This window comes from Passer domesticus, chromosome 1, assembly GCF_036417665.1.
Source record: "Passer domesticus isolate bPasDom1 chromosome 1, bPasDom1.hap1, whole genome shotgun sequence".
NCBI lineage: Eukaryota > Metazoa > Chordata > Aves > Passeriformes > Passeridae > Passer > Passer domesticus.
This window is the reverse complement of record NC_087474.1, coordinates 53218417-53230926: the sequence shown is the minus strand read 5'-3', so window position 1 is coordinate 53230926 and position 12510 is coordinate 53218417. Positions and strand designations below refer to the sequence as shown.

Sequence of the window (12510 nt, the reverse complement as noted above, 5' to 3'; positions counted from 1 at the left end):
TGGTATAGAACTGGATGATTTGCTGAGCTTCAATGAACTGCTAAAATCAAAACTTTTAAAGTAGTTTATTCTTATCTTTATAAGCAGGTTGCATATACTATGTTAGCTGTTGTTTATGATTATATTTTGTTCTTTTTCATGATCTCTTTCATTTTTTCCATCATTTCATGGATGAAAAAAATGCTGGATAAAGGGGTTGTTATATATTGGTTGTATGTCTCTAGAGTTTATGATGTACATCTCTAGTGTTTTAATTATGGAATTTAGAGATGGAATCTGTTTTATACAAGAGCTTTGCATGAGAACAGATAGCTTTACAATTAAAAATATCACTTGGGTTTCTTCATGACCAGGCACTTCAGGTCAATGTAAAAAGACAAATATTTGCTACATTTAGTTTTCAGGAAGCAAAGTGATTAATAAAAAAGGTCAGGTCATGCTGCAACCAACTACAGTGAAGGACATATATACTGCTTTAGAATTATTTGAAATGGAAACAGCCATGGCTTTTCCAATACTAAACAGATGAGTTCGGCACAGTGAGGGATCAACAGCGAATAGAAATTATTTCTTCTCATGTTGAACATGCCTCACTTTCTTCACCTTGCCAACTTTTTTCATATGCTGTTGAAGTAGTAAAAGATGCTAATTCACTTTGCTTTTTTCAAGCTGCTGATAAAACACATTGTATTTAATATGAGTGTAGAAGACAGGAAGAAACTCATGTGTTTTATGGGGGAAAGACTGGTGAGATACTTTAGTCAGTGATGTTCTCATTTGTTCTCCTGAAAGGTATCCAAGCCTAGTTAATAGAACAGTTGATTTTATTGTGGTGAGTTTGTAGCTTTAAATATAGTCTTTGAAGAAACTCTGTCTGTAGCTACATTAAGAAGGAAAAAAGTTAAAAAAACCAGGCAACCATGGCTTTATTGTGTAGAAATAGTGGCTATGATATGTATCTTGCCATCTAAGTGTGCACTAACACCAATAATATCACTATTACATAATGTTATATGTACTTCATTGCTGAGGAAATTAAGATGCTAAGGAGTCAGGGAGCAAGAGAACCAAGATCTACCTCCAAACCTTTTCCTCTGAAGTGATCCTCTTCCTTTCCACACAACATTTTCCTCCCTTTCACACCCGGAGTATAAAAACACTCAGAGAAAGGAAACATCCTGGGAAAGAATGGAGATCACAGGGTCAACAGTTCTTTCTTAAAAAAAATTAAACATCCATTAAAGAAGACATATACCTCTCATTCTGTGTCATGTATTCCTTAGAACCACCTTAATTTTAGTTGCTGTACTCTTGATTTGTGTTTCTGGAAACAAATGTTTTCTGTTGGTGCTCTAGATTTGAAGTACTTCAAGTTCAGAAACAGTTCTGACCAAGGAGGAGCACAGAAAGAACTCTGTTATACTCCTACTGCAGAGCTCCTTGGCAAAAGCAGAGCAATGTAGGTTGCAGTCCTAGCAGAAGTATTCAGGGGGAGAACCTCCCTTTGTTACAGGCAGTTGTGTTTGCTTGTGCTTTTCTGTGAAGCTGAGGACACAAAAAAATAGAAACATGGTGCACCAATAGTCCTAACTTTACATGATTCATCAGACTTTACAGCAACTCAAGGTTTTGGTTTAAAGGTTTCTCTTTGACTTCTGAATACATCTATTAAACTTAAAAGGTAAAATATTAAATTTACTTGTTAAATAGCTACCTTAAAATGTAGCTATTAAACTTATCAAGCCATTAAAGAGTTTTTACCATCTCTCTATTATTCTGTTTCCACAAAGCAGTGAGGCAGATCTTGCCCTCACCTTGTTCTGGTCAAGACAGACTTCCTAGATAGGACTGTCTCTGCAAAAAAAAAAAAAAAAAAAAAAAAAAAAAAAAAAAAAAAAAGTTTATTTTTGTTTGCTTCGTCATTTATAATTTGTTTTAGAGATGCCTAATGAACAGAGATCACATCATTTTTGGTATCCCATCCTATTTGTCCACAAAAAACTACAGAACTAGAAGGCCTCCCAAAGCTGCTTGTAATGCAGAAGACCACAGATTAATGGGGTCAGATATGGAATACAAAAATCAGTAAAGCAGTAGTGGTCAGTGTAGCCTTAATATGTGCTGTCTGTCCTGGAAGAGTAAATGAGAAATAATGGGAGAAGAGGAAGAGCAGAGGTGGGTAATATAAATCCTTAAAGATGAAAAAAGTAACTTCTATTTGATGTGATGAAAAGAGGATAAGTGAATTAATGATATGAAGAGACATCTCAAATAGCCTTGGAGAACCAGCAACAACTCTAAAAGAGTAAAAGGAGAGCAAGTTCTTGTGGCAAAAAAAAAGGGACATTGGCATAAGAGTTTGGACAAGAGTTTCGGTTGTGAAAGTAGTTAGGGAGAATCTTAAAATAGGCTATGTGAAAAGAAACTGACTGAAATGTAGATTTGTTTGCTGTCAGCATATAGACAGAATTGATGTCTTTGAGATTAATCAGATAAAATATTATGAGGGCCAGGAATGGGATCTGAAGAAACTGTTACAGGAAGCTGGAAGAGGAATTAGAAGAATCTTCTGCAAGGCATATCAGTGAAGCATTTAGAAAGGTGAGATGTGAAGTGCTGTGGGATGGAGCACTGAATCTGAACAAGTTTTGTTGAGTGCAAACGGTGGGTTGCAAAGGTATATGGTCAAATTAGTAAACAATTTTAGGCTGTGATTGTGAGTACATGTTTAATCATTAATTAATTGAAGAAGATAGCTGGAGCGGTAGTTATAGTGCAATGTGAGGATGAAGATTAAGTTAAGGCTAATATATTTATTTTTATTTTTCTAAAAATAAAACTAATGAGTATTTTTAAAAGGAAGAGCTATCAAAACATGAAAGGTGATGAACAAATGGCAATGAAGATATCTCCAATGAGTAGAGAGGATCTAGTTAATGGGACAAGTAGCACAACAAATAAAAAACTGATGATTGGAAAGAGAGAAAGTTGTCACTACATTCTATTTTGTCAGCTTTCTCTTGGAGTGCATCAGAGCAATACTATATGTAAAGAGGAGTCAAGAAAGTGGACAATGAAGAGGAAGCTGGGGTCTTCTTCACAAAGAAGTATTTTGGATAGTGTGATACATCAACAATACAGTAGAAGGGAGAGAAGACTAACATTCAAGGATTGCTGAAAGAAAAAGCATGAGCTAAAAATGGTGCAGTGATTTGAAGTATCCTGTTCTGCTCACAAGCAAATTTGAGTTAAGCAATTAGGGGATAGGAGAGAATTTCACATGGGAGGGTTTTCAAAGTGCCAGTAGCACAGCAGCACTCAACTGCCAACAAATCACAAATCCTTCTGATCACCTCAGAAATGCCCTATATACTCCAGAAAGTGTTGAAGGCAAAGAGCATAATCACTGTAATTTTCTCTCTCAGAAATGCAGTACTTAGAATTATGCTTCTGAAGAAATGCTCAGCATTAAATTAACAAATTACTGTACCGCTGAATGCAAATCTGAAAAAAAAAAAAGCCCTATAGCTTTAGGTTTTTAGCCTTCTTATTTGTAACAGCTCTGTGAGAAAACACTTTCAAACTTGTTGAGATATATTGATTTTCTAAAGCAAATGGCTTTTCAGGATTGTCACAGTAGCTCATCTCTTCTGTCACTGTCTCTTTCCAACTACAAAAGAAGTGAAAGTTACATGGATAATGACTTTCCACATCTGTTGACTTCTTTAAATTCTTGATTCAAGTAATTATCCGTACATTTTATTGTATAACCATTCAAACTTGTTTCCACTTGTTCATGCTCAATCCATTAGATCAACAAACATACGTTCCTGTAAATATGTGTATTATGTTTCAGAATTATATATTTAACAGAAAAAATGTAATTAGTTTTGTGAATATTCAACAATTACTTCAGATGTATGGGTGCATCATTCAGAAAGTGATGCCCTTAAATTAGGGAGGGAATCCAACTTGTCCTCCAGCTGCAAGATCCTTGTTTTTATAACAGTATGTTTTTCTCCTTTTTCAGTTAATCTTGTAATGTATTAATTTATATTAGTTCACAGGTATTGAGATGAGGGAGGCTTTTTTATGCCTCTATTACCTGTTGAGTATTCCTGCTCTAGAATACATTGTGTTTACCATGTGGAGTTTTATTTCACTGTATAATATTATTATCCCGCCTGATTTTTGTGTGGTACTTCTCAGCTTAATTAAGGCTGGCAGTCTAATAGGACTCCACATAAGAAATTTACATGAGGGAACAATGGTGGAAGATATGTTTTCCAGATGAGTACTTTGTCAGAGGCTATTATCAAGTAACATTTTTTTTCAATGAAGTTCTTAAGCAGGAGAGCAAGACTAAGTAAGCCCATGGTTAAGCTCATGGAGAAAAATAAGGTGGCCACATTCACTAAGTAGAAAGAGAATTACAGGATAAGGAATAGCTAAAGAGGTGAGAAAGTCAAAAGGAGCCCTCTTTCACATCTCTGATAAGTCCCACACACACATCCCTTTTTGACTGTACAAAATATATTTGTACTTATAGTGACATTAGCCTGTTCAACTGTTTCGCATTGAATTTCCTTCCAACCTGATGTTATAAACAATAAATATACTACATTTTTTTCTGGGGAAAATATCAACACAAAAATTGTGCTTCTTTGAGGTAATGAAATGGTTGTTCTTATACAGATAATACAAAATACTCCTTAATTATTAAAATTATTTATTTGTTTATTTTTATTTGAAAGTTGTGCTGGTTTCAACATGTCTTTGACCTAGCATCCTGGTTTAGGGCAAATTTTGGGAGGAAACTTCTGAAGTAACCTTTCGTAGAAAGCAAATTCAAGTTGCCTCTCCCCCAACCTGTTTGGGAGAAAAATCTCCTTTGAGAAAAGTGGAAAAAACCTGTTTATTCAACAAGCAAAGTACTGACAAACATGAAAAATGAATAGTATTAAACATTGAAAGCTCTTCTTGTTCTGAAGAGATGGCAAATTTGGAAAGTTCTTGTGGGGATCGGAGAGAGATATTTTCTGTCAGTGTGTCCTCGGCTTTCTCTTGGTCTCTCCGGGGCTCGGGCCCGGTGTCCCGGCTGCAGTGCAGTGAAGGGGATCGCTGGACGATAGCCCTGGTGTTCCCGGACCGAACAAGAGATGAACAGTTCCAAAAAACTTCTGGCCTCATTTAACTTCAAAAAAAAAAAAAATAGCTAACTAAAAGCAAAGGAGAGCTCTCTTCTGCTGTCCGTGAGGAGTGTGGGAGAACAAGCGCAGCTTCTGATAACACATTCCCTTCTTCTCCCCCGCTTTGCTCTCGGAACCAGTCTTAAAGGTGCAGAACCTATTATCCAGCATAAAGAGAACAGACTGGGGATGCAAGCATCATAAAGTCACCCTAGGACACATAGCTTCACTTAGTCTCTACAGTGGTGACTTATGGGTGTATTCATCATCCTCTGACTTCCCCAAAGTTGTTTTGGATTGTCTTTCTGACATTTTTTCCCCCCAGAGATGCCTCAGCTTTCACTACTGTCTGTCACTTCTGACAACATCCCCTTCATTAGCCTGTTACTTAACCTCTCTTTGACTTCCTTATTTCTTCCCTTGTACATACAAGCTTTACCCCAAACTTGCCATAGTTGCTCTCTAACATTAATAAAAGCGTTTTGCATAATCTTCCTTATTTTGGTCATTTTCCTTCTCCCTTTCTTAACACACCCTAGTAAAGCTCCTTGTCCTTTCTGAGCTCCGTTGCTAGGATATATACTTTTCAGTCTGGTCTCCTGAGAAACCTTGCACTGCTACCAATATTTTGCAAATGTTTCTGTTCCATGTAATTAATGCTCTGCTCATTCCCTATAAGTTTGCTCATATCTTCTCCCTTCTTTCGGTTAATCTGTTGATATAGAATGAAAATACCTCTGTAAAAAGTATTGAGCAACTTCTGACTTAGCAGTCACTTATGCATGGATGTACTATTCTTACCTTCACTCTTAGGTCACTCATATCTATTCTAGGAACATATTAGCGATGATTATTGATAGTGGCAGATATGCATATTAGCCTCAGCTATCTTTAAATTCCATGTGTGTATATGCATATATTTAAATATTTTCCAAAATTTTCAGGTATTCCATTTAACAGGCTGAAATACACCATGTATGTAATTTATTGTTTTCTTTCTATATGCTCTCTTCCTGCTACAGTTCTGCACTGTCACAGTTTATACGTTTTGGTTTTTTCTTTGCATTTTTATATTACCTTTCACATTAGGTAATGTTTAGCTGTTTGAGTAGATCTGGTAGCACTAGGCTTTATTTGCACCCCAAAAGCACTTAGGAGCACTGATCAAAGACCTCACAAGCTAGAACCTTCACAAATGGGCATTAAAACAATTGTTCTTATCTTAGGCAGCTCACAGTTCTAGCTGAGTGCATGAGAGCAGCTCACAATGGAGGAAAGACAAGCTGCCGTGTAATAAGCCAAGTTCTCAGTTTACCATCAACATGGCCAAAGTTTGCTAGTAAAATATTATAAATGTGAGAACAATGGAATATATTTGTGGATACTAGCATTCACTTTTTCCATGTCTATGGATGAGGAGATACTTTCTTAGTAAACTGTAAGATGCTTGGAGAAAAAAACCTGTGCATCTTGTGATGTATTGAATACATTAGTACTTAAAAAGTAACCTTTACCTGGTTTCTGTTACTTTTCAGTATTCAAATGCTAAAACACTTCTTGCAATATGTTTTTAGTGTGTCATTTTTGTAAGATCATTTGTTTTGAGGAGAGAAAGTCTAGGACAGAGAACTTCTGGGTTTTAGCAGAAATAATCATAGCTATTTCTTTATTGGGGATAGTGAATGGGTTTCAATATAGAACAAATTAAGAAATGACAACACTGTAGAAACAGCCAGCCATATCTTCTCCCCAGTTACACTGGACCCAGAAGTCTGAACTCCCTTCAAGGAGACTTTTTGCTAGTTTGGTTTTGTCATCTTCCTTAAGTCAATTCTTGTAAGTTGGTAAGGAATCTACCAATGAAGAAACTACAGCCAGAGTAGTTTCTGTAGGAAAGGGTGAAAACAGAGCTATTGGTTTTCATCTCAGCATCTGTCTGATGGTGGGACACCTTCACCTTATGAGAATGTTCTGTACACAGACTTTGTTCTTTAATTTTGCATGCCTGGTGAGGCATGAAAACTATCAAAGATGAATATACTAATTTGTAAATAGGGGGGTGTTGATTCCTTCCAGCAACAGTCATCTATGAGCCTGAAATCAGACTTCTTTCTCAGTCCTCTCATACCTCCACTCAGAACTAAAATGGCTGTTTTCACAGTTGTCATGCTGTTTTCTTTCTAGACTAGATTACTTATCCACACTGTTAATAATTTAGGCTAAGTGAAAAGAGACATCAAAGGAAACAGTATATTTTATCATTTTATCTGTGATCTTTCCTCTTCTTTTTGTTTCTTCTTTTAAATCATCTACTGGAGAGGTGTCTCATTACTCAGGAAAAAAAAAAAAAGACCAAAAGAGTCAAAACCAGAGAAACCTACGTTTACCAGAAGGTAGCCTCATATCCTCAAACTCCGAGGCCTTGCTCTGTGCTCTTGGTTACAGCTTGTATAGGTAGAAGAAATGCATTGCCCCACATATTTCTCTGTCCTGCTAGATATGCGCATAACCTCTCCTCAGGGTGGTAGAAAAAATGGGCAAGCTAGGGACTTATATGACAGTATCCATACTCTAAGGTGTATTGTCAGTGTCTCTGTTCCCTGTAGGTTTTTTTTGTTTTTTTCCCCCAAAAAGCAGTGAGAAGTTGTTCTCAGCATTTGTTCAGAGACGCTGTAGGCTTGACAGTCTCCTATAGAGCTACAACGTGGCTCTACACTGACTAATTCCTACCAGGTGTCAATCAGCTATCTGCTCTTGGAATCAGCCTTCCTTCTTCCTTCCATCCTCTCACAGCAAGACAAGGAAAATCCATCCTCTCACCAAAATGTGTTCACTGCCTCTCCTTTCCACTGCCCATGTAGGTTTGTTGCAATTACATGATTAGCCCAGTACCTGTCCCTTCTGTGCTCCAGGAGGGCCCGAATCAGTGCAGTCATTCCACAGACAAACTTTCTACTCATTTCAAGTAGAGAATTGGTGTGACCAAAATCAGAATGGGAGACCTTCATCTGATGGAAGTTGGTCACTTCAGCATTTTTAATGAAGTCACTGAAAGCAGATGCTCTCATGTCCTGGAAGTGGTGCCTGGACGGCACATATTGAATGGGGTTTCAGAGCTGGTTTATAGCTGTGCGAGTCCAGCTTTTGTGGATGGCAGATATTTCCTAGGGTTTCTGAATTCAAAAGGGTGATGCACCCCACTACATATGTGCACAAAAATACAGAAACTTGATGGAAAATTTTATTTTAAATTTACAAGCCCTAGTAACAGAAATTTTTGCTTTAGAAGAGGGGTAATCAGGATACGCAGTTGCATATCACTAGTTAGCTATTAGACATAACTTTGTGAAACTTGTTGGGGTGGAAATAGTCTGTACTTAGATGCTTGCAGGTGGCTTTAGCTCTGCTACAGGAGCTGCAGAGGTAGTAATTTTTAATTCGTAAGAATTTATCTTGTCAGTATGAACTTTATTTCCATAGCATAAAAATACCAGTGCATTGAAGACAGCTGGCATGTTTTATTATCATAATTTTTTTCTTTTGTTTGTTTTAGAAAGGGCTATATTTTTTACCCAATTCTATGCATAGATGTCAAAAAGCTAAATATGGGAGTGAAGTGTATTTTGTAATAATATAATGACTATTGCTATGGAATTCAGGGCTTTCTAAATGTACCAGCAATGTATTTCTTAATCCTTTCTTATAGTCTGTATTAATAATTTTGCTCATTATTTATGAGTTATAATAAAAGTAGAAGACATTGCTGACCAGCTTGTAATGTCATCTCATAAAAATATGTCTGTGTGTTTACAGTGACAAAATTGTTGTACATTCCTGTTCTGACTAGAGGTAATTTTGATGGAGGGAATATATGTAATTTAAGTAGATTACAAGAGTTTGGTTTTTATTTCAAACATTAATTTTGTTCATTTTCTGATATCCACTTCTCTGTCTAATTCCTTGAGTCATTTATGGTAGGATGTTTAACATTAAACTACATCTTAAAAATGCTTTTAGAAAGCCTCTGAGTGGATAGATTTTTTTACTTTTCTTTTGTTATTCTCCATCTTTGTAGACCATATCCATCCATGTTTAATAGGCAGTATTAGCATTTTGAGTTACAACAGACTGCACAATCTGTGCAATATCCCTGGCTTGTGTTGTGCTTCCATATAAAAAACAGCTCCTGTGTATGTCTTTCTTAAGACTTACAACACACATTGCATTTTACTCTTTTTAAAATAACATCAGGGAAACTGTGAAGCTTCTTTTGAAGGATTACATTACAGTTTGATTTTTATTTATAAAACATAAAGGACTAATATATATCAGTTAGGACATTTTGCCTCCAAAGTGCATTGTAACAAAATAATTGGAAGGCAGTTGTAGTGTGAAATATATGACAGCTTTACAGGACATAAAAAGCAGCTTTTTCTTTGTAATAGTGTAATTGCCTTAAACCCCCCAATCATAATTGTTATCAAAAAATAATCCCAAGGAAAGGCTAATATAAGGTGAGCAGACTATTATAGGAGCTCTAATACACTCAATTCCTTGAACGGCAAATGCAGCTCCTCAATCTCCCAGTGCTTTTAGTGTCAGTCAGAGAGCACTCAGTCATTTCTGTGCATCAAGCCTGCAGTATTGATTTTTCCACTGACTGAAACAGCCATATAAGCATAAATTTTGCATGAGGCTTTCACTTTGTAGACTCTCCTTTGGTCAGATGACACATGATGTGAACATGAAGACTGTATAATAACAATGCATGGTCAACCTGCAGGCATTAAAGCGTGGTCTCTCACAGCTTTGAAGGACAAAAGCTGGAATGGTGCATCTCTGGTGTGATAGAAAACAAATATCATTTCCATCTTGGCAACCTGCATTCAATTTTACACCCTCTCTCCCCCTCTCTCACTGCCCCCCCCCCCCAACTTTCATGGTCCCCTTTTAGGGAGGAAATGCACACGCTCACACAAACATGTATAGACATAAAGTATACTTATCAGTGATATCCAGTACAGATAAAAATCAGCTCTGTGGGAAAGCAGAGCTGTGATAATAACTGTGCATCAGACTTGAACCCTTTGCTGCACTTGCTTTCCACTTTTCTTTGGTGGTGGTGTGTTGTTTTGTTTTATAGTTGATGCCATTTCTTTTAAGTCAGCCCTTGAGACTAAATATTGTACAATAGCATTTGATAACATCTTGTATCATGCTGAAAAACCCTTATCTAAAGATTTGGCCTTGTGATAGACAGGCAGGAGTGAAAACATTCCTTAATAGCAATGTTGCTTCATCTCATTGCATTCCTTGTGAAGTTCCTCTGCTCATTAATATTACCACACTCTCGCTTTCTCTTTCTTTCTCTTTCTCTTTCTCTTTCTCTTTCTCTTTCTCTTTCTCTTTCTCTTTCTCTTTCTCTTTCTCTTTCTCTTTCTCTTTCTCTTTCTCTTTCTCTTTCTCTTTCTCTTTTTCTCTGTCTCTTTCTCTTCACTTTCTCTTTCTAGCTCTCTCTCCACCCCGACCCCCCCCCCCCCCCCCTTTCTCTCTCTTCCTCTCTCCATTTATTGTTTAAATGTTTAGTGTAAAATGCATTTATCCTGGTATGGGATCATGTCAATGGGAGGAGACAGAGGAATAATCCTAACCCATATGGGTCTGAAATAATGGGACAAGGAGTAATTTGTCACTAAGACCTGCAGCAGCGCATTAATTATTCCTTAAAGTGCATTAAACTGTAGGCAGTTAATGTTATTAATTTATAATATAATGCAAGACAACCTCTTAAAATTAAATTGGACTGACTCAGAGGAAAAGATATCTGTAAGCAAAAACCTCACTGATAAGCCAGTTTTAGTCAGTTACAATGAGAGAGCTGTTTTGTCTTAAATAACAATCACACGGGGAGGGCAGGCCTTACTGTAATGAATAATTGGGAATGAATGCTGTTTTCATTTTGTAAAAGGATCCCAATATAATAATTTCACAGCAGCATGATTATTCCAGCAATGACAGATGTTAGAAGCACTGCTTCTGTTTCTGTTTCGGCAGGACACAAATGAATGTTGAACATTTATATAGAAGGAGCTACACTTTTGTACAGGCAGATTATTGTTCAGTGTATTAAGAGAAGAGACTCACATTTTTTTCATTTAAAAATGCCCTGGTGGGAATAAAAGCTCTGACCTCCCTGGTCAAGGGAGTATTTTAGATTTGTTTTCTTCTTCCTCACCCAAATTTGCCTGTCTCCTCTTCTGAGGGTATAATAACATATTGATCTGAATACAGTGACTGTGTAAGTGCTACCTTTCCCTCATAGTTAGTTGTGAAAGTTTATTTCAATTTGAGCATATCTTAGAATAAGAGGGAGGGATGCACTTTTATCCTGGGTTGTGTTTTGGTTTGGATTCTTGGTTTTTTAGTTAGTTAGTTTGTTTTTTTAATCAAATGAATTACAGTATCCCAGCAAAATTACTTTCTTTGAAACGATGTATTTTTTCTAGAATGGCAATGAGCATGACACTTGCATACCTGGGCTTCACTACAGACATTTGTAATAATAATTCATCTGTTGTAAACTAATGAACAAATGCATATATATTTTTAAATTTGTAACATTAATCACTAGCTAAAATAGGTAAATATAAGAGCTACTTCCTATGTTAATTTCATACAAATATTTGAATGATTTAAAAATATTTATATCTATTTCTATACCTGTACTTAGAGAGTTATGTCTCTCTGTCCTCATGCACTCTTAATCATGCATAAACTTCTATAACTATCTAATATTAAGGACAAGGGACATTTCTATTGAGTCATACTGAGAAAACCTATTTGTAGGGTCTGAGATAAAATTGTTGAGCCAATGGTTTTCTGAATTACCTAAATACAGTCAAATAGTAATGGGGGGATGGAGAATTACATGTCAGTGATTGACATTAGAATAGTCAAAAAACCCAAACCTGTTGTTGAACTGTTGCAAAAACAAAGGCTCATTGCTGAAGTATTGTAAATATTTGTTCCTTTTTTTCTCCCACCTGATATGAACTACTAATTAATTTACAGGAACATTATATATGCCATGTGTTTCTGTGCATTATTAATTTTTATAAACTTTTCATTTTGATGTAGTGGAAGTAGACTGCAGCTCTCAAAGGAGATGATTCTTTGAAATTAAGTCTTTACAACTTGTAAAATTAAAAAAAAATACTGTAAAATTATCCTGCTGTGAAGTAACAGCAAGTGGCATGGGTTCTTTTAAAATCAAAGTGATTTAGGGAATTGAAGGATGTAGGGAAAAAAAATCAAATTCTTT

General features: G+C 36.2%; 1 protein-coding gene across 2 annotated transcripts in view; it reads left to right on the top strand.

Moving 5' to 3' along the window:
• Positions 1-12510, top strand: part of POU6F2 (POU class 6 homeobox 2) — a 251731-nt gene that overhangs the window by 97943 nt on the left and 141278 nt on the right. The window lies entirely within an intron of this gene.